This window comes from Phasianus colchicus, chromosome 5 (assembly GCF_987193195.1).
Source record: "Phasianus colchicus chromosome 5, bPhaCol1.hap1.1, whole genome shotgun sequence".
In the NCBI taxonomy this organism is placed as follows: Eukaryota; Metazoa; Chordata; class Aves; order Galliformes; family Phasianidae; genus Phasianus; species Phasianus colchicus.
The window spans coordinates 30,723,529-30,746,392 of record NC_143440.1 but is presented as its reverse complement, the minus strand read 5'-3'; the positions used below and the strand labels follow the sequence as shown (position 1 = coordinate 30,746,392).

The 22,864-nt window shown below is 38.7% G+C and overlaps 1 long non-coding RNA gene across 7 annotated transcripts in view; it reads right to left on the bottom strand.

The window, feature by feature from the left end:
* LOC116229307 (uncharacterized) overlaps nt 1-22,864 on the bottom strand; it is a 270,405-nt gene that overhangs the window by 226,872 nt on the left and 20,669 nt on the right. The window lies entirely within an intron of this gene.

Below are 22,864 nucleotides of genomic sequence, written 5' to 3'. Positions count from 1 at the left end.
GAAGAAACCTCTCTCACATGCATTTAAATTCCTTTTCCCTGGTTACCTAAATACACCAGAACTTCCTTTCATATATTAAAGGGGAGTAACATCCAATCTACAAAAATTAAAAGCTGTGAAACCAGTGTCTTCACAAGTATTCTGGCAACACATTATGCAACACTTAACCCTGCTTGCATTGGAAATCCAAACTTTTTTTCATTTACAACTGCTGCTATAAATTCACGTAATCAACTCAATTTCTGCATGAATCCACAGGAAGTTCCCATTACACTCTCCATCCTTATGGAATAGTTATAACTTTGTGTACAAGACAAACGTATCAATAAGTTACTGAGCAATAGAATATATAAGTAGCTTCCCACTTCTCATAAAACCAGCATGATCAACTTTCAGAGACTTGAAGTGGGTGTTGCAGGCAAGTAATGACTTCTGTTAGTGAATGGGAACAGAAGACCTGGATTTACTAATGGTGAATAATATCTGACCAACCTGATTGATTTCTATGACTGAATTTGTGAATCACAGAATTATGGAGTTGTAGGGGATGGAAGGGACCTCTAGAGATCATCAAGTCCAACCCCAAAAAAGGGTAAGAGATACCAGTAATCTTAAAGCTTTTGGCACTCTCTCCCAGAATTGTTGTATTCATGAAGAGACATTCCTGTCTGAATAGGTAGACAGCTACATACAGGTGAACTGCAGGGGTCTATCCTGGGATCATTCTGTTCAACACCTTCATCAACAACCTGCAGGACACAGTGCAAGTTTGCAAATAGCACCTAGCTTGGAGGACCACCAATACTTGAGGGAACTGCTGTCATCCAGCAGCCTAAAGGAAACACCCAGCAGAAACACTATAAAACATGAAGGCAAATGCAAGAACCCGCACTTGGGAAGGAAGTGACCTTGGCACTGATGCAGACTGGACTGACTGGCTGGGGGTCAGCACTGCTGAAAAGGACCCAAGTGGACAGGGAGACCAAGCAGCACGTAAGCCAGCAGCATGCCCTGCCAGCAGAGAAAATTCAGCAACACCCTGGGCTGCATTCACAGAAGCATAACCAGGAGGGTGAGGGAGATGACCAAGTCCTCTATTCAGAGCACTTGACAGACCACATATAGCTCCTGCATCTGGGTCTGGGCCCCCCCAGCATACAAAAGGGATCTCTAAACTGCAGTGAGTTCACCAGTCACCAAAATTGCTGGGGGCAGAAGCACCTGCCCTGTGAGGAAAGAATGTTTCAGGAGCTGCCCACCTGGAGGGGATAACACAGGTACCATGAAGACAAAACCTGTCTCTTCACAGCACTGCACAGAAGGAGGAAAATACACAGGAAGTCTAATTTTAAATGAGAGTGAGAATATAAGGTGAGACATCTTCACCATGACGACAGGCAGGCAGGCAGCAGAGCAGGTTGTCCATAGACTGCCATGCTGTCTCAAGCCATGCAGTATTTCAAGATGAGGATAGATACAGCCCTGAATTACCTGACCTCAAACAGACCTTGCTTTATGCAGCAGGTCAGCTAAAGATTTTCCAGCAACTCTTCCAACTTGAGCTATTCTGTCAGTCTTACTTCATAGAATCATAAAATGGCTTGGGTTGAAAAGGACCTCAAGGACTATCTAGTTTCAACCACCCTGCCATGAGTAGGGTCACCAACTTCTTTTAGTCCTTTCCCCCCCCACCCCCATTTAATTGATAAACAAAGAGGCTCATTTCTAAACAGGCATCACCGCCTTAAAAAAATGGAACCAAGGTCCAGAGATTTGCAAGTCAGGAAAATTGTTATTTCAGCTTCTTCACCAGTTATCATTAGGAGTATTCTGTTGCTCCTTCTGACTAGTGGACTCAACCATCTCTGTACAAGCTCTGGTTACTAGATCTCACTTTCTTATTAGGATTCCCCAGTCACACATGGTTTTTGTTTATGAACACATTTAATTTTTTTTTTTTTCTTTTTGCTCTTCTTTTGCCGCAAGTCAACAATTGGTGCTTTCTTTCTCCAAGTCTAACTTCCTCTCTTGTTTGGTGTTATTTACAAACTATGTCAATTTGAAGAAACTAGTACAGGACAGCTGCACCACTTAAAATTCCTTACAAACTGAAGCATTTAGGGGAATGGGCTCAAAGATCTGCTAAAACAACAGTTAAATTGCATCTGTGCAAGAGGGTGGAAAAGAAAGAAGTTAGAAATACTATTAGCTACCAATACATAAATGTTAAAAGAAAAAATGAGAACCAGGCCCTCTCTCCAGGACCAACAATACACTTCTGCTGTATAGAAGTCATTCTGCTCTTCACTACACAACTGAGGCAGACAAAATAGCTACAACAGCAAATTATACAGGAGAGTTATGGAAACACAGCTCAACTTAGTGACATTTGCCAAGAACATGGGAGTGCTAAACACTCACAAAATCAAACTGAGAAAAGCCTTGCAATAAATACTTCAAAACAAAAAGACATCAACAATTAACAGTGAGATTCACATTGGTCCTACAAAGAGTCACAAATATTCTTCGTACTTTAAGGACCAGCTCCCATCGCCCTGCTACACTATTGGGAATTCACAATAAACAGGCACAGGCCTAGGCTCCAAACATCAGGCCCCAGAGCTTATTAGCACTACCTCACCCTTCTCTTCCAAAGCAACTTTCTTTTCCCCGCCCCTCACCCCCCATCCCCCTGCGCCCAAGATCAAATTCAGACCAGGACTTCTCATCCCATACTCTTGCCTGAAGAAACAAATACCAGATGCTATCAGCTGTGCTGAACCCCCATGCAGAGTACATGACAGCACCTGAATTTCCTGTACCCACAGGGTAACAGGTCATGCAGCTACTTCCCTCCTTGCTGCAGCAGCAAAACATACTGCCTGCCATTACATCAGCTCAGAACACGAGGGGAAAGTCTCATGGTTTTTCCTCAAAAGGTAGGCTCTGTTCAGTCACTTGTGCACAGAAGTGAATCCATGCAGTTGCAGTCAGCACAAGGCCACCACAAGGGATGAGCAACACTGCTCCAACCACCTCAAGGCTTCATGCAAGCATTGTAACAGCTCTCCCACTCACCTCACAGTCTCAGAAGATAGTCTCTTGGAGACATCTGGCTAGGGCCTATTCTCCCTAACAAATACCCTGACGGCAAAGCAGAGCTATTCACCTAGTGCATAACGTGGCCTGGAAAGCTCCTGTGGAAACTTCTGGATTCAGCCAAGCCCTATTGAGTCTCTGCAAAATACTGCAGCCAGGGACGCCGCCATGTGCATTTAGCTCATGCTGGTATCAACCCTCCTTGCAGTCAGCGACACTGAAGCAAGTTCCATCTGGGAACCATGGCTGCTTTTCAGGCAGTGCAAGATTTGCGCCACTTATTTTCATACCATGCAGATCAGCTAAAGAAGTCACCCCATTATTAGAAAGAAGTTTGTAGGCCCAAACTCAACCAAACATAGATAGTGAATGAGTAATCATACCAGAGATCAATACTACGAAAGCAAGGCACTCCATTCCAGCTAATCCTCCTCCCTTCCCCAGAAACACGTCTCCCCTGAGCTCACCCTGAGAAAAGTCTCCTAGACACAGCCCATCCTGACAGGCAGGCAAAAAGGCCCATCCTCCTCTTCAAGCATAATCACCTCTACCCCCAGACCTCCATCCTGCACTCCAGTAACGAGGACTGCCAGCTGCAGCTTGATGCTCAACCCTGCCCTTTGCCAGGCTCCACATGCACAACACCTGTGCAGTAGCCAGGCAGAGCTCATATGAAATGAACAGCAGTTAAATTCTATAATTTTAAGTGTCTTTGGTATAAAAAAGTAGCCTTAAATCCCATCAAATTTTTTCCTTGCTGTGATTTATCCTTACTTAACATTTTGTATAATAAAATGAATACAGAGGCAGTGTTTGTGCCAGCCACTCATGAATATACGCAAAACAGAAATAAGAATAAACTATTCTCAAAATCAAGGCAAGCCATTGCCATCTGTTCTGCATTCGATGTCCTATTAAACAAATGGGAAGAATCCATTTTCACCAGTCCAAAATTATAAAAAGAGGCCCTGGCAAAGATCTTGCTCTTGGAATACTAGGTATTTTTAACACTCATCAGGGTGGGGCTTTGCCACCTGGATTTATATTGTTGGCCTACTGTTACTATGTGCACTACAGTGAAATTGCTTTTCTTACCAGATTACATGCAATTTTGCAACTGCATACCACAAGCTTAAGTAAGGGCACATAGAAGTAAACACCTCCTACAGATATGACTTCTCTTTTGAGTTCTTCCCATGCATAAATTTTAGTATGGTTCCCCATAAATAGTGATATTATTTTATTTTACTCCTAGAGAATTCTGAAAGACACTTCTGCATTACAACAAGTGCTCAGAATCAAATTCCAGAGATCATTTGTTTCAGAAGTCACAGGAGGGATTACAGCTACTAGTGTAAATCCCCATGGTTCTACTGAATTGTACAGAAACCCTCCAGTCCCCAAAACAATATTCATAAAGCAGTCAGGACCACACTAAACAAGATGCAAGCTCACTATGCTGATGAAAATAACTTGAGAAAATGTGGGCACCCTGGCAGACCAGTGTTGCTGAGTTAGTCTTTTCTCCTTTGAACCATTTTTTCCCCTCTGCCACTTTTCTTTTAGCTCCTTTCTCTCTTTCTCATATGCTTCCTCATCTCTTTTCTACCAGCTGCTCTCTAATGAAAAATGACTTAAGGTGGGAATCCTGCATAACAGAGGCATTTTTGATCTTTCCCTTACTATTTCATTGATCTACACAGACAGAAAAACCTGCTACTGCTGCTCTTGGTAAAAACTTGTGTAACTTTACTTTGAAAAGAATGCTAGTACTCATTCACTCTTTGTGCTTACTCTTATGTTCTGATTTGTACAATTCAGATTAACAGCTTGATCCTACTTTATATGAACAGAAATAAGTTCAAAGTTTTCCTTCTATTTGTATTTCTTCTAGAAACTTATTCTCATCGCACTTTATTTCCACATAAGCTTAGATATTTTACATTATTTTTATAAAGTAAAAAAAAAAACCAACCCAAAACCTTTTTTGTTCAAACCCACTATTTTAATGTAACATAAAATGGTTTCCTGGAATTCAAAACTCACCTTTCCTAGACATGCAATGAAGCAATACTATGGATAACTTATGCTTCAGTCCCTCATCCCCTTAATATTTTCAAAATGGTCTGGCAGCTCTGACTTACATGAGTAAACTTAAATGAAAACCATCATTCCTCTTTCATATTTCCCTTTCCTTCTTTGGTCAATAGGGTACAGGCAAGACACATGCTGTAAATAGTAAAGCTCCATTCTACCTTACAGCTACGCCAGTAAAACCTGTAACTCATAGGGAGAATGAATAACAGCTGTAAACAACTTCTAAACAACCCATCAACTATGGGTGTCGCATAACTGAGTGATCACACAGCTGAAGCCTCTCTTCAGTACTGGACACAGCTTCATTCAACAGCTGCAAACAGTTAATAAATTCCGAAAAATCTGTCCGTAGTGAGCAGGCTAAAAGTAAAAAGGACTAAGATTAACTGTGTTAGATAATTCAGCTTGATGTTCTCATGACAAAATCACTATATCCAGAGCAGGATTCCCTGTCTGCTTACTCCTCTGTGATCCTACGTGTTCTTAACTAGTGGGAATTTAAGTTCTAAGTAATACCCAGTTACCAATGATGCTTTTGTCGCTATATGTTCTCAGCTGGCAGAGGCTGGGATCAGAGGTAGGCCCAACTTGGAATGTTTGGCAGGAAGATTCATCTCTTTTGTCTTCAACACGTTCCTTTCTGCTAATACAGGTGGTTCAATGCAGCAATAGGCACACGTGTAAGGAGGAGATGTGTTGCAGGCTTGTACAATCAAGCTGCTTCACACTCCAGGAAAATGCTGTCCATACTAGAGTGATTGCTTGGGTCAGGGAGCTCTTAAAACAGGGACAGTGTTCATAACAGGTTTAATGAAACAACACAAGCAGAGCCAGATTTCAGCATTTCTGAGAAGCCCATATTATAGTAACATGTTATATTGTTTGTAGCACTCAGTGTCATGCAACTCTGTTAAAGGAATACATCCATCAAGTACTGTAAGTAAGCTGAACAGGAGTTTCCAATATCTAGTGCTAAATATTCAGTCCTACAATATTATAGTGTTCAACATACAATGCAAATACATTTTGTATTCATGATCACAGTTTTGCTGTGATTTCATCAGGCTCCTTTATCAGACCATTCTTTATCCTTTTTTAAATCAGTTCAGGTTCCAAATCCTTATCAAATTTGGGGATTATTTCCAGCAGAATCTCAAAACCTACAAAATATCTCATACTGAAATAAAGAACTATCCAGTAATTAGAGTTCTTCATACTTAATATCATCTCTTATAACAGTAATTTCCTGAAAACAGACTGCTGAACCTCCATCCATCCCTGAAGACTCAAAACAGGTTTTCTCTTGAGGTGACAGTTTAAACTGTGAATATCATAGTAGTCAAAAGAAATAAACAAAAACCATTGAAGTCCTTTATACTTGATCCATGCTAAAAAATAAATAGTCAATCAAATACAGAGACTTCATAATTCTCAGTTGTATTATCATACACATTTCATCACAATGACCCTGTCATTATTTATTATTTATTACAGCAGACAACAATATATACTCCAGTGAAAGTTTACAAACTTTGGAATGTTTTGGTTACATTTAGTTTTATTAATTTTAGTAGTATCCTGGACTATTACTTCTAAAATATTGAGTTATTTTTCTTTTTCTTTTTTTTTTTTTTCCACACGTAGCCAATGATAGCCCTTCTCTGCAGAGAACAGAAGTCTCTGCACATGAAGGTTGGATTGATTCGTGGACCAATACTGATTGCCAGAACATTCAAATTCATTTGCTCTATTGGCTTTAACACATGGTCAAGATCACCTGCAAACTATCAACAAGGTACAGGAAGGTTCAGTGTGAAAATAAGGCCCCTCTATGAATGACACAAGCACACAAAATTTAGCAGTTAAAAGGAAAACAGACCAACAGTAATCTCAGGAGACAGAGCTGAAAATCAAATCCAGATTGGACTCTTTCAGCTTCTCATTCACTAGAACATGTCACTTCCAACAGGCATGGATCAGGACGTGGTTCATGATCTACTAGCAGAGGACTTACTGGACATCTGTGGAACCAAGCATAAGGTTCAATGCTACACACCATGAATTATGTTTATAATTTTGAGATTTAAACCAATTTATTGGTTTAACCTTGTCTCATATTCATTATAGGTTGCTGGATGTTCACTGACTGTTTGCTATCTGTAGCAAACACACACCTAACCAATAAACTTCAGAGTGGACTGTAACCTGGCATTATCTTGGTCTAGTTTTCTAGAAGAGGGTCAGCTGAGTGATCCTGGTGTTTCACTGTCTGTCTACACTCACCGCAGAAACTATGGATCAGCCTGATCTTTTCCAGCAAAGTTTGAAAGTGGATTAGATATTTTAAAGACACTTCAACTTTTAAATAATTTATTTAAAAGGGTAGAAGAGAAAAATTCAACTCTAAGAACTGGGTGAGACCAGCAAGCAGAACTCAGCTGTTGTGTATTCTGTTTGACAGCAGATAACAAGGCAGTCAGCAGAGATCTAAAACCAAAATATTTAGCATATGTGCTGTCACTAGTGTATGGATGCTGTAAGGAATGCAGGAGAATCAAAGATTATTTTGGTATTCAGTATTAGGGCATAAGCATAAACTAAAAAATAATCTACCTGAAGCTGTACTTCCTCAATTTCACTGCTTGTGCAGAGCTTTTGTATTCCTTTCATAGTGACAAGACTGCTTGGCAAATTTAGAGAGAAAAAAAGTGGAAGTTTCAACCTCAAAGACTTCTTAAGCTAGGAAATAACAGCAGCATCACAAATATTGCTGTCTAGTTTAGAATGAAGTAAAAAATTAAATGTAAAACTTGCTAGTGACAGCCACTAACTGTCTGTTATGTCACTTCATTATGCTTCTTTTCTTTTCACCCTTCATTCTATTTTATACAAACAGCTCCAAAGCTTTCTCAAATTAAAGAAAATAAGTCAGCAAACTTTTCACTTCTCCTTTTTATTCTGTATAAATAAACTTGTACTTTAGCCACAGCAACTTTCCACTCATTTGGCCTTCAGATAGCTCCACCACTTTCCCCAGCATGTTCCAAGATGACTTTCACAGTCAGCCAGGAAAATGCCTTGAGATTACAAATGGGCAATTGAAGTAAAGCTTTGGTGCCCCTTAAAGCCAGTGTCAGTGGCTAAGAACACTAGATTTTATTTTATTTTTCATCAGTTTCCAGGAAAAGGGAGAGTAGTATCTTAAAGGAGATTACATGTCCAGACTCACCTTTTTTACAAGCAGGACTTCCAGAAACTACAACAGAATAAGCTGTATAAGCACAGAACTGGGTCATTATGTATAACTCGCACTATATGGGATATTTTCTAATGAATCTTCTAAGAGATGGATACAGACCAATCTAGAAATGATGCTGCTTAAGTCTGCTCTTAGGTATCATTCCTCTCTTACCAGAGCAATGACAGAGCAATGACACTTTCAAAGCCTGTCATTTCTTCCACACCTCACAGACCCATATTAACTTCCTTAAATTGCAATAGTTGAGGATCTGCAGAGTTTCGGCAAAGCTAGTTTTTCTCCAGAGAATAACCTTTAAAGTTTTCACAGTTGCCTTTGTGTCCTGTATATGGGAGCATATATTATATGGTTGTACAGCTGGTGCTCGTGCAAAGCTCAAAGTGACATCGCAGGGACCATCACATAGAGTTCATGCACAAGACCAGCTTGCTAAGCCAACAAAAAATGAGTAGTATCTTTTTTCTTTTACTTTTGGACAACAGCCAAAATAAAAATGTTGCTGCTGCTACTGTTTCATTTGATCTATTCAATACTATTTCAACATAAAAAAATCTGGAATATTTTAACAGCACTTCCAAAAGCAGCCTTATTTCTCACAGATGTGGCCAGTTAGTTTACCTAGTGCACACCTTCAAATATAGAAATGGCACAAATTCTGAAAATAATTTGTGGAGAAATCTCATGAATCAGCAGAAATACTTTAAATTTACAATCAGTATTCAGGTTTTGGTCTTGAATGAAACCAGCAGAGTTGTTAATGAAAACATTGGTTTTGATGGGAGAATGAATAGCTGCTGATATAAATAATGCATATGGCATACATTTAGCTTTCTCGGGGAGAAAATCAAGGGGACCACTAATGTTACGAAAAGCCTGACCTTTCTCAGCTTCCACTTATTGTCTTGACTGTATGGGTTTGCTAAATCTCCTGCCTGCATTTGAAATATTTGGCATCAGAGGTTTTTTCTCTGTTTTTGTCTGTTGATTGATTCGACGGATTTTTTTGTTCTAACTTCTCACTGCTATCCATCCCTTCTTACCTAGGCCACTCTGTTACTCTGTTTCAAATAATAAATACCTCATGTGAGTCTGGAAATTGCCTGCTTGTAAGGAGGCTCTTAGTCTTTATCTCTTACACTCACATGCTCCTCTGCTGACACTCAGCACTGTGCTCTGTCTTCCTAGGTAAGGCAGCATGGAAAGTGCTGGTAAGAGAGTTAGGTGATGAAAAGATCCCAGCCAGCAGTTTGCAAGCATAGCACCATGAAGGCTGGGCCCCTGCACAGGGATATATCCTACCAAGATAGCGCTATCTCCAAGTGAAGGCAATTAGTCTAGGTTTGTCATCTGAGATACTTCTGTGTCAATGGGAAAAGGAAAGTCATCTTGGAGAGGTGCATCTGGCTGCCTATCTTAGATGCCTGCTGTAGGAGGATATCTCATCTGATTCTCCTCATGTACAATGGATTTCTGGTGGAATGACAGCTAAAATGAGGCACTACATGAATTATAAACAGAACAAGTGGAGACTTCCACTCTCCAAAGAGGGAGAAGAATAAGCATTCCATGAAAAAAGCAGGCTGTGTTAGTATCATTCTTGAGCTTAATGTCAGTAACAGCCTTCATATATCTAAACCTTCAGAGCTAGACTGAAGAGAAAATCGACAACAGATTGACTGTTGTAGTCAACAGCTTTATGTTCAGGTGGAGGCTGGTGATAACTGGTGTCCCCTTGGGGTCTGTCTTGGGATCAGTGCTCTTGAATATATTTATCAATGAACTGGATAGCGGGATTGAGTGCACTCTCAGCAAGCTTGCTGATGACACTAAGCTAAGTGGTGCAGTTGACAAAATAAAAGGAAGGGGTGCCACCCAGAGGGACCCGGACAAGCTTGAAGAGTGGGCTCAAAATAACCTAATATAAGGCCAAGTTCAAGGTGTTGCACTTGCATCAGAGCAATCCTAGACGGTGTACAGACTGGTAGAACTGAGAGCAGCCCTGTGGAGAAGGACAGAGCCAGCAGGTATATGTTTGCAGCCCATAAGGCCAACTGTGTCTTTGGCTGCACAAAAAGAGCGGTGGCCAACAGAGAGAGGGACATGATTGCCCCTCTTTACTCTGCCCTCAGGAGTTCCATATGGAGTACTGTATTCATGCCTGGGGCATCCAGCACAAGCACTGCTGAAGCATGTCCAGATGAGGCCATGAAGATCATCAGGGGGCATCTCTTGAGCATCTCTCCTATGATGAAAGGTTAAAGGAGCTGGACTTGTTCAGATTAGACAAGGCTCCGGGGAGACATCATTGCAACCTACCAGTACTTAAAGAGAGCTTAAAAAACATGAAGATGATACTAACATTTCACATAGTCTAATAGCAATAAGACAAAGGTGAACAGTTTTAAGCTAGAAGAGGGAAGATAGGGATTAGATGTTAGAGGGAAATTTTTCACTCAGAGGCCAGTATCATTCCTGGAGGTGTCCAAGTCCAAGTTGGATGGGGCCCTAGGAGCCTCATCCAATGGGTGGCAGCCTTACCCATAGCAGGATGTTGGAACTGAATGACCTTTAAGGTTCATCCCAGCTCAAGCCATGTTATGACACTATGAACAATACATATTTCATTGGAACTGCATGGGATGGATGTGCACACATTAAAAGAAATTGAAAAAAACACATTGTCCATGGGAGCCATTAAAGCCATCTGCATAGGAAGCGCACAAGGGAGCACATGGCACAGCAATCAAAGAAGGCTCCCAAAGAGCTGTATACATCTCACACAGCAGCACATGTGGCACAAACCACATGAAAGAGGCACAGTGTTCCCTGCTGCCAAAACTACCAAGACAAGCAGACACGGAGCAAATGGGAGCAACAACGTGGTCATAAACACACACTGCAGACACACTGGTAGAAGGGGAATGTCTGAAGTGCAACAAGCAGACAGCAAATCATCACTGAGCTTTGAACACTGACAGAAATATCTGTTATTCATTTTTGAGGTCTTCTGCTTGCTGATGTCTAACCTACGTGTGAGACCTTTGTGTTCGGCTTCTTACTGGTGCTCCAAGCGGTGCTTAACAAACCCAATGTGCCAAGGATGAGGCTTGGAAAACCAAACTGTCCATCAATATTTCCTGAACTTTCAGTTTCAGATGGGCTACAATGTTAGAAGCAATGCTTTTTTGATAGCTCACTGCATCTAATGTTTCCACGTGAATACAAAAAGCCAAGGTCATGCTCGTGAAGGCATAGGAAAAATGCAGTACTTTTTGTCTTTTTCCCTTCTTTTTCTTGGCAGGGAGCTGAATGTCAGTTCTTAATTTAAACACTATTTCATCTGATCCCACTCATCCGTCATAAAATGCTTGCTGCTGTTACAGCTCTGGCATTATCATGGAAGCAGAACTTGATACAAAGTCACCTTGACACAGAACTTGATACAAACACCAGACAGGTAGTGTTTTAATCACTGAAGTTCTAACAAGAACTTCTGAAATAAACTCAATAGTTTAACTAATTGTTATTTTGAAGATAGAGTAACTTTTTTCCAAAATCTTTAAGTACTTTAAGATTTGACATTAAAATCTACATATAAATTGACACTAAGATGATCTGCCAAAATATCCAATTAAGTTCCATCAGAAGTAAACCTGGAACATATACTGACTGTAATTAGAACATATCTTAACTATCTTATTTGCAAAAGCTTCTAATGCTGTCTTTTCACTCACTTGAATCTTATCATAGAATCACAGAATCGTCGAATGGCCTGGGTTGAAAAGAACCTCAAAGATCATCTAGTTTCAACCCTCTGCCATGGGCAGGATTGTCAACCACTGGACCAGGCTGCCCGCAGCCACATCCATCCTGGCCTTGAATGCCTCCAGGGATGGGGCATCCACAACCTCCTTGGGCAACCTGTTCCAGTGTGTCACTGTGAAAAACTTCCTCCTAACATCTAATCTAAATCTCCCCTATCTTAGTTTAAAACCATTCTCTCTTGTCCTGTCACTATCCACCCTCGTAAACAGTCCTTCCCCTTCCTGTTTATACACTCCCTTTAAGTACTGGAATGCCACAATCAGGTCTCCTTGGAGCTTTCTCTTCTCCAAGCTAATTTTAATTCTACATTCCTCTCCTAATTCCACATACTCACTGCAGAACAGAGCTCATTCTCAGAACTACTTCTGGAATGTCTCTGCCAAGATCCCACCACTGAGTTGAGAGCATGTCCTTAGCACATCTTTGTAGAAAGTCCCTCATAATTCACTCTGCTCAACAGTTAGAAAGAGAAAAATTCAGTGTTCAATAACTTCTCATCTGAACCAGTTTTGTTTTGTGATATAACAGGGAACAGGAAATTATACCCTTACAAGACATAGGAGAAATTTTAGGAACAACTGAACTCATGTTGTTGTTCTTCTTTTAAGACACATCTCAGCAAAATAAGACCTTAATTCTTGCTTTTCTGCAAAACTTAATTTATGAGACAAGTTTTCCTCTTAAATAAGGCTTCAAAGAAACATTATCCTGGTCTGCTCAGTGGCATTTCTCCCTGTCTGTGCTATCTGCTCTTCCAGTCTTTGCATAGGTACCAGTGCACCTGATACCCAAAGGGAAGGATGTCTTCAAGCATAGCTAAAAGATTGTCCTGAGACTCTGAAGACAGGTAGCATTCCAAACTGAATGTGGTGCTTAAATGTAGCAGAATGTAGGCCATGATACTCTCCAGAATTTCTCTGCTTTCTTTTTTTTTAGATCAGAGAAGCAAGACATAATGTTTACTTTGGTTGGCCACCAAAGTGAACAAATACTGAAGTGTCTGTTTCTATTCCTTATGCAGACAGACAATCCTCAGTACATTCAGATATACCCCTTAACTACAGATCTCCACAGCTCCTGAATAAAACTTTTACTCCTTACTCCCTCACTGTGTTTTTTCTAATACTAAGCCTAACATGCCACAGTAACAGCAAGGTACTTCCCTCAGCATCCCAGCACTGCCCCTGTTTTGGATTCTAGGCACAGCCCTGGCCTCCCATGGGGATGGCTACTGTAAGGATTCCTCAGGTAAAAAAAAAAGTCCTTTCTTTCTTTCTTTATTCATCACATAGAAGAGTTCCCTAAACAGAATCAAAAGTATCAGAATCAGTAAAAGCACATAAAAAAAACTTTGGCTCTAAACATTTTCAATGCAAATAAGAAAACGAATCACAGCATAAAAAACTGAGATGGCTTGTGGGGGAGGGATATCAAAGCAATACAAATAATATATTTCATTGAATAAAATATCAGGTTTTCACCAGTTAGTTGTATAAACTGGTTTACAGTGCTTACAGTGTACATCTGTCCTTAGAAGTGAATGCAAATACTTGTCATGCCTTTACTGAGTAGTCTTGTTGTGGGAATTTAGTGTCCTTTCTGTTTACCTTGCTAATTCTCAGAAATAGTAAAAAGTAATCAATAAACAATCTTCCTCACATCTTCGTAATCACAGTATTAAACATATATTTAAGTACCTTACAGAATAAACCATATAGATAAAGCCCATATGTGTCTGCCCTGCTCATTTCACTTTTTATATCTGTACCCCTTTTGGAGAAAGAGGATTTTTTTTGTAAGAACCTGGGCAGTTTCATGTCTGAATGACTTCCAGTAAATGTTTTATTCAAGTCTCAAAAGTTAAAAGATTTTGGTTAGGGGAAATATCTGCTCCTTCAATTAGCAGAAAACAACAACGAAACAAGAAAAAAAATCAAAAACCATAAAATGAGCATGGTTCTCAGGTTCTCAAATGCGTGCATGACTAAGGTCAGTGGGATAAGTATCATTAACATCTGAGTGGAACAGTAAAACAAAAAAGGTCTTGTATACTCTAGATTGTGTACAAAGGAGAAGATTGTATACTGTACATAGTAGCTCAGTTTACACCATTTAACAACCTAACTTCAGTCCAGATACGTCTTTCTAAAGAAGCTTTTTTACAAATTTTAATTTTATTTAGATTTTTCAGTTCCAGATTCCCCTCATGCAACATCACCTGTCAGAAAGCCAAACAAAATGAAAAGGCCAAACGAAAATATAATTCTAGAAGTAGCTACTCCATCTTCTTGCAAATTATGAGTGGATTAAGTACTGAATTGGATAAAAAGCAATTAGTAAGAGCACGATGAAGGGGAATTATATATTGCTGAGAAATCTGACAGTAGTGGAAATTCCTGCTCAATGAGATGTTTCCTATCTTCATCACCCAAGAGAAGAGTTAAATTCTGGCCACTATAAACAGAATGCTGAACCAAGATGTACCACACAGAACCGCCACTGGTGTGCCTTTACAGCTCTCCCTTCACTCTTTCACTCCTGGCAGCCAAATGCTGGAACCATATTTTTAAGGGGCTTTGAAAGTTCTCTGGACAAAATATTACATGGAGAAAATATTTCCTGGAGTGGTGCAATTTTTAAATTTTAGGCTGTTTTTGAAAACACTGCATAATGCTCGTGCTAGATTAAGAAAAATTTCAGTCATGCATCTACTTCCACAAGTCCTCTAATTTTTCATTCACCCCCTTATATCAGTGTAGCTGATGCCAGTTTTTTCTTAATGGCCCACTTCTCCCACAGACATAAGGAGTAATTTCTTTATGATATATCTACTCTCAGTCTCTTGTCACCCCAGTCAGTTCTTCCATGTCTTCCCTCAACAAACTTAGGCAGGGTCACGCTGGCTTTGGCCAGAATGAGCCCACATCCTCTATGTCTTAGCTTTGACCTCTGTGAATAGTTCCAGAGCTGCTCCTGCATTCTCCTCCTCCTCCCTATTTACACATCTAATATGATGCCTTGACTGTGCTGTGGTAACACCCAGGCCCCATCACAGCCCATAAAAAACTTGCAGAGCTACTGACCTTTGTAAGTGTGGAGGAGAGGCAAACATGGGCCAAGGATTCCTGACCCAAAAATCCAAGCCCAACCTCCCGTTTCGTATCATCCAACCTACAGAAATACCTCTTGCTCAATCTTGTCTTTAAAATGAGTCCTGAATTGTTAGAAGAGTATCTATTATGTCTGCAGCAGTACGCTGCATGTTGCTTTGAAGGACCAAAAACTTAAGCAAAATCTTTGGAAGAAAAATATCCATAAAACACTAAAAATCTGCAATGAAACAATAATCATTTTCATTGTCAGAAGTCCCCTTTCATGAGACAAACAAGGAACCTCCTTTTAGCTTTGCCATTGGCAATGAAAAAATAGCATTTTTGAAATAAATCTGCACAAAATGACCACGCTGTGGTCTGACCCAAAATCCAAGGCAAATTTGAATCTACATTTTTGAAAGACTTCCAGCTACATCTGAATTGGTATTCCTAAAATATCCAGTTTGTGAAAAAAAAAAAAACTGCCACAGTTTCAAAGGAAGTGCTGTGTGCATGATCTAGTTCTATAACACAAACGTTTTTACAACAGCAATCACTGATGTTGGCCTAGTAGAGAAGAAATACTGTCAAGTTAGCACTCTTTATGACTTCTCAGTTTTGGCTAATATATTTTGGCAAATAATTTTTTGTTCATGGACATTAGAACCCTACACAGAACTACCGGATACTCGATCACAGCTGGAAGAGAGAGAATACATTACTCATCTAATATCCATAAAATGTTTCCTTTCTTGTACATTTACTTAGCTGTACAACACCAAGAAATCAGCCCTGTCTCACTGTCATCTGGTCAAGAATTCTCAATTAAGTGAACTGAAATTTCAGTTGGGAAGCTTAAATTAAGTTTAACCAACTTTTCACATTATAAATACATTATTATTGTTTGAGCAATATTAAATTTATATTTAGGTCCTGTTGATAAGGCAGAAACGTGGTCTATAAAGCTTCTTAGCATTTCTGGAGCTAAGAGGAGAGAAAGAAAAAAGGAAGGAATTAGAAAATTAAAAGACAAAGGAGCAATAAAAAGAAGAAAAAGTGTAAGGGGGAGAGAATTAATTCCACAGGAGAGTAAAGTATTTCAGAAAGGGAAAGACTGAGAGGTTATTTACAACAATAAATTTTCATAGATAAGAAAAAAAGCCATGAGTCACAGTGACACAACATGATGGAATTTAATCCAGCTGTTTATGTCCTATGGCAACTCCAGATAAGTAATATCAAAAAAATAAATTTGGAAATCCAGATGGCAATAAATATTTTCCTCATCAATAAGGAACAGATGCCAAAAGCACTTTAAACACACAAAAATTATTATACTGAGATCCTATCCTCTAGCTAATACATGTTAAAGTGAAAAGCTGGACAATACATTCTTGGTTTCTTGTTTTAATTTACTTCATATGCTTCTCTTACTTTTTCCAATGTTTGTGTTATTGTGTTAATCCCCTCCTACAGACTGAGTAATGGGTGTAAGTATATCCTTTATTTTATAACAAATTTTAAAATCTAGTATAGGCCATAAAATGCTCTCTAAGAGCAATTATGGTTTTCTAGTTAACTGTCAGGAAACAAACACTACCTTTCTGTACCATTATAATTTTCTAGTATCATTCTGAATACAAACACTTCAATGGACATTTTGGTCATTTTTAAATTGCTTTGGAGCTCTCGAAACATCTGTCTAGAAAAGATAATTACCTTCAAACTTATGTGAGAAACCAAGGAAATATTTTCTGTTGCGAAAGCTGAAAATTGCAAATTAATAGAAAAAGAAATGGCTCCCACTTAATCAAAATCAGAACTTATAGTTTTATAAAATTATATTTAATCAGCACTTTAAAAGAAAATTAAAAAAAACAGCCCGGACCAAATTAAGAACTAACAATGATGTTTTCCATTACAGGAAAAAGGAAAATTCCTTTCTTTATCAGATCCTGGAAAAGTATCCACTCACATTTGCTTCTGAAATAGCCTTGGATATATGCTTTCCTGCAATTATATTCAAGTATTTTTATTCTTGATTTTGCTTGGAGTGAAACAAAGGACCATTAACAATAATAAAAAGCTTTGGAAATGCATACACAAAAAAAGACACAAGATTACATAGCTGAGTCTAGATGTGTTGTTTCCTAATAGGTATTCAAATTCATAATCCTAACAGTGTTGACAGTTTGTCAAGAGGTAGTTATGCATAAAAAATAGTAGATTAGTAGCTACTCTGTGGATGTGTCATGTTCATCCAGGCATGAAAATAAACTATTTCTAGAAAACCCTCACTTATCCATCATATTAATTCCTATCATAAGCCCTATTTTAGGGGACAAGCATACACCAAGTGGTTCCAAGGGGAAAAGTACTAGTATTCGTAAATCCAGCAGACCTGGAAGACTTAGAAGAGCCATAAGACTCAGTGGAGGCTACCAAAGTTAGATTCCCACACGAGTTGCAATTAAACCAGACACCTTATCACTCCCAGTGATAACAGTTTGGTATTCTCATCTCAAGACAGGTGAAATAATAAATCTCAAACAGAAGAATTTCATTTTCATATGGAACACTTGCTGAAATAATAAATCAAGCACAGACATTTAATTGTAGGCTTCTCTCTTCCCACTGAAAAATTCTGCTAAGGACAATACCTACCTCTGAGTACATACATAAGACTGAGAACTCATTAGTGGCAACAACATGCAGAGCATTACCACATTTCCTCTGACTCAAGCAGGTAAATCCTTCTGCCTTTGCTGCCACATAGCTAAGACCTAAAAGTCAAGGAACATGTCCTAGAGACGGACCACAAGGATGGCATTTCAGATTCTGCTAAAGAACATGCCACCTACTAGTACTTATCAAGTCCTGGTCTTACTAGAAAAGAACATTAATAAATTAGTTTCTTGGGAAGTGCTCAAAGCTATTACAACTATTGTCTTTCTCAGTTATTCTATGGTAAAAGTGGCAAAAAGAACTCCAGATGATAACTGAACTTGTGACAGCTCTTTAGATGACTTCCAGCAAACAGATGCAGCATTTAGGTTTTCAGATAAAAGCAAGATATCTTCTGCTGGTATAAATCCATACTGTTCTGCTGAGGTCATCTAAAATATGAGGTTATATGTACAAGACAATATTATTAGATATAGTACGATGAGTCTGACACATTGATATTTTCTCTGTAGGGAAAAAAAAGGTGTCTAAAAGCAATCTTAGTGAATGCTGAGCTATATAATCATATAAGAGGAAATACAAGGAAGTATAAGAGGAAATACTTAATAAGGGGAAATACAAAGTATTTTCTAGGGAAAAAAATTCATAATATGACTTTGCATTACTATAATTTTCTACCTTTCCCATCTGACTATTTTGTATCCAAAAGCTTTCCTTTGACTCTGGAAAGCTATCTAATTGAATTAAGATGCATCTATTCCTTTTAAATTGGGATATATCTTTACTCTCAAATATAATACTCTAAGATCAACAATTTGGATATAACAAACTCTGTATGATGTCTCAGTGGTACTTCCTACAATGCTTGCAAAGGGATTTTAAAGCATTCACCAAAATTACCCCGCTTTTTTCTTTAGTAATTTTACTTCCTACTGCAAATTTCTGCTTTTTTTAGATAGAAACTTTACTCCTAAGCATAGCAGATAGCAACTCACTCATATGTGCCAATGACAGCATGGTGTGCAAATCCTGCACACACACACAGAAATCTAAGAGAAAAATGATCAATGTGCATTTATTCACTGTCTTTCAAACCCTTTTCTAAGAATACAAGCAACCAAAACAGTTTCTGTAGCCTCAACTTAATGCAAAAGATACAACACAACATAATTCCACTCTCAAAATGGATGGATCAAGAAGATAAAGGCAAGTAGGAAGAGGTTTGAAGATTGACATACATAACTGAGAATAATATCTTTGCATTTTGTATAACATTATTATAAGATAGGTTCTGAGGGCTACAGTGTTAACCAGCCTTTCAACGGCAGCAGTTCAACACTGCTGTGGTTTTCAGGCAGGTATAATAGAGCAGATGCCTTAGAAGCATATAGGAGGCCTATGCATACACTGCAACATTTCTTTGCTGGACTTAGATGGCTATCTGGGATATTTGGCAACAAAGAAAGCATCATTTAGAGCCAGGTCACTGTAGCATGAGTGAAATTGGCTCCAGCCAGAAGGGAACTGTTCCAGTCCCTCTTCTTTTTAATTGTTTCCGACATCTTGCGAAGGAAATAAAGCAACAGAGAAAAGCATTCTGCAACAACAACAAAAAAATCTGTTTATATTTCAAAATACCCTGAGGAGAAAGGGAGAGAAGATTTCTCACCTGTTGCTTATTACCAAGAAATGCAAATAAGTCAATAAAATCAGTCTTTGCAGTATTCATCTTTCCTTCTTCTTTATGTTTCAAATGTGCACAAAGGCCCAGCACAAAGGCCTGAACACATCACAAATGACTTGTTCATTGGGACAGACTGTGGACAGGCCCTATAGCATGAATTATGACAATTAATGTCCAAAAAGGGGATATGGGTTACAAAATTGCAAGAACATCAATCAAAAAGCCCTCAAATGCATACAATATATCAAAAGTATTGTAAGCAGTTTTAAAAACCAAAATTCTAAATTTATTAGCTAATATTAAATGACAAGGGACTACTAGCTTTGAAACAGGGTCACTACTCTGAGGAATTTTAAGAGGTCAGTAAATGTTCCTCTTGCTCAGTCTGGAGAGCATTACATTCTTTAGTACAGTCCTGTTTATTTGTTTACCTTTGCTGACATTTTAAGTGAAATAACTGGTTTCTGATGCACAAATGCTTAAACTTACACTCCTGACCAGCTTGCTTCAATATTAGCCTTCCACAACATCTCTATCAACCAAGACACTGCACCTACACACCAAAATGGGAACATATAGGGAGGAATTCAATTCAACTAAAATGTAGGTGTCTGGACCATACTAGATTTCCATGTTAACCCTATAATCAATGGAAAGAAACATAACCCCTCAGCAAGCCAGTCCTTCCAGCCATCTCAGTTGCTTTTCTTTCAGAGATGAAACACTCACTATAAGTATCCATCTCTTTCTATTTTACTGAAGAAAAGCCCAGAGAATTTAGATTATATGTCTAGCTTTTAGTTGTCTAAAATTAGACATGATGAATCCCACTTACAATGCAATACTGTCAGTCTCCTAAAACACCAGTAGAGTAATGCTTTTTTCTGTTTGAAGACTTTTTCCAGAGTCCAAACAACTTCCTCTCTGCAGCTATGAGCAGATGAGTGCATTACCTAGAAAAAGTATTTTTAAAGAAACTGTCCCAGATGGAGAGATGGTATCAGTGGCATTTAGTCTCTAAGTAATAAATTTTCTGCATCAAAGTCAGATCTCCATCTGACTAAAAACATCAGGACTGTGTGTCCAATAAAGAATCATTTTTATGATTTAAGCTTCATTTTTAGAGGATGTTTTCATGCTTCCACATGACTACCAAAATGAACTTGTCTGAACTCAATTTGATCTTTCATATTACTGCACTGAGACTCTTTAGTCTAAAGACTGCTTCTTTGTGCTAGTAGTGCTGTCCCTTTAGAAACTACTGAAATATAGAAGGATCATCATAACTTTGTAACATCCACTGGAGAAAGCTGTATTTGTGCTTGTGCTCTTCCCTGAAAGGCATCGCTCCATCAGCAACCACAAATGTCTGTGCATTAACATCCATGAAATCCTTAACCTTTATGAGGCTGCAGATAATTATTGTTCTCCAGACACGGAGCTTTCTGCAGAAAATGCCTATTATTATTCAGATTTTTCTTCAGTTGTTTTCAGCCTTATGCTACTACAGTGGAAACTCTCATCTTTCTAAAAAATTCAAGAGAAGAAAAAAGGAGAGCAAATGTCACATATTTGCTATATCAACTCATAAAACCACAACACAGACAAGAAATGGGTTTAAGCCAAAAAGGCTGGAGCCACATCCCGATCTGAGCCCTCCTACAGAATGAGCAGACTGAGATCCTCTGTTCTGGTCTGGATTCAATTCTGCTGTAGATGGAAATCATTTATACTGATTAAGAAAAGACTTCCCAGAAAAACACAACAATACTGAGTTCAAATTCACTATCTTTATGTCTCTCCAGCTCCATAATAAATCTAAGAACTTGCAAATCTCACTGTGTTCCTCACAAGTAAGTCTCTGGGGCAGAAGGTGGGAACAGGCAGACTTCTCTGTGCAATCATAAGCTATCCATTGAATTGACAGACCAGCTCATTTACACCACTCTTTGCATTGCTTCTGCTCTAACCTTTGACTTCTTGACCCTCTCCTGTGTCTGGTTCTCAAACTAGAGAGCTGGCTGATCATATGATAGTGCTGCTCTGCTGATGTGACAGACTGAGTGCTCCTCCTTAAGCCAACCAGACTTTTGCTACAGTTGTATTTTGCCCCTCTAAGATTTTGAACCTTGTGAAAACAGAAGGATTTGTATTGATTGGTCAGTCTTCTATATAATACACATGCTACAACTCCATGCAGTTCAAAATTACATCAACTCCTAGCAGATGGAGTCCATCCAAATGAGATATTTTTCATTAGTTTGACTTCTACCATTTGGTAATAAGAGATCTAACCCAAGGTAGGGGGATAAGAATTTTTTTCTTGAGCAAGTATTTACTGATGCTACAATCAGCGTTGGTTCTACTACCATCTAACTTGTCAGTTATTTTATAATTTATTTGTAGAGTTTCATGCCTGTGGGTGGGAGTATTTCATTAACATAGATCCAGACCTCCGGATCTGACTGGACCCCTTAAAACGTCTTGCATCTCTGCAAAGAACACTCACTGAAAAAGAAGATAAAATCAAGACTCTCCAGCATTATCTAAAATCAAAAATTGAATTATTTTAATATTCTATAAATTGGTGAATCACAATGCACTGGTTGGTTCCACAATTATTACATTAGGTAACACACAAAGCATCTCCTGCCTTCAGAAAGTTACCAAGTCAGAGAAGACCGAATAGTCATATCATTCACCCTTTTGCCTCCACATTAAGCCTCCAAATTAAATCCATATGCAAAACTGTAGCATTGGTGGTGTATGTTTTACTCTCAACTGACTTGTCTGTAAGGAAAAATAAATCACTGGAAATTGCAAGAACCTACCTTCACTACAACTGAAAAAGTATCTTGACATATTTATTTATTTGATCATCATCTCTTCAGAATAAAGCCTAAGAAAATAGTACTGAAAACAATGACTATTTGATGCTATAGCCTGATTTAATGAAGCACATAGTGACAAATACAGACAACTACATCTGCACATGATTTTTCTATACAGCTGTGAAAACAATTATTACCTCTGAAATAGTTATACCAGTCATACAAGTTGTTTGAGATTTCCTACATCTCTTCTGCTGGATTTATGTACCTTCTCCATTGTTAACATACTGTG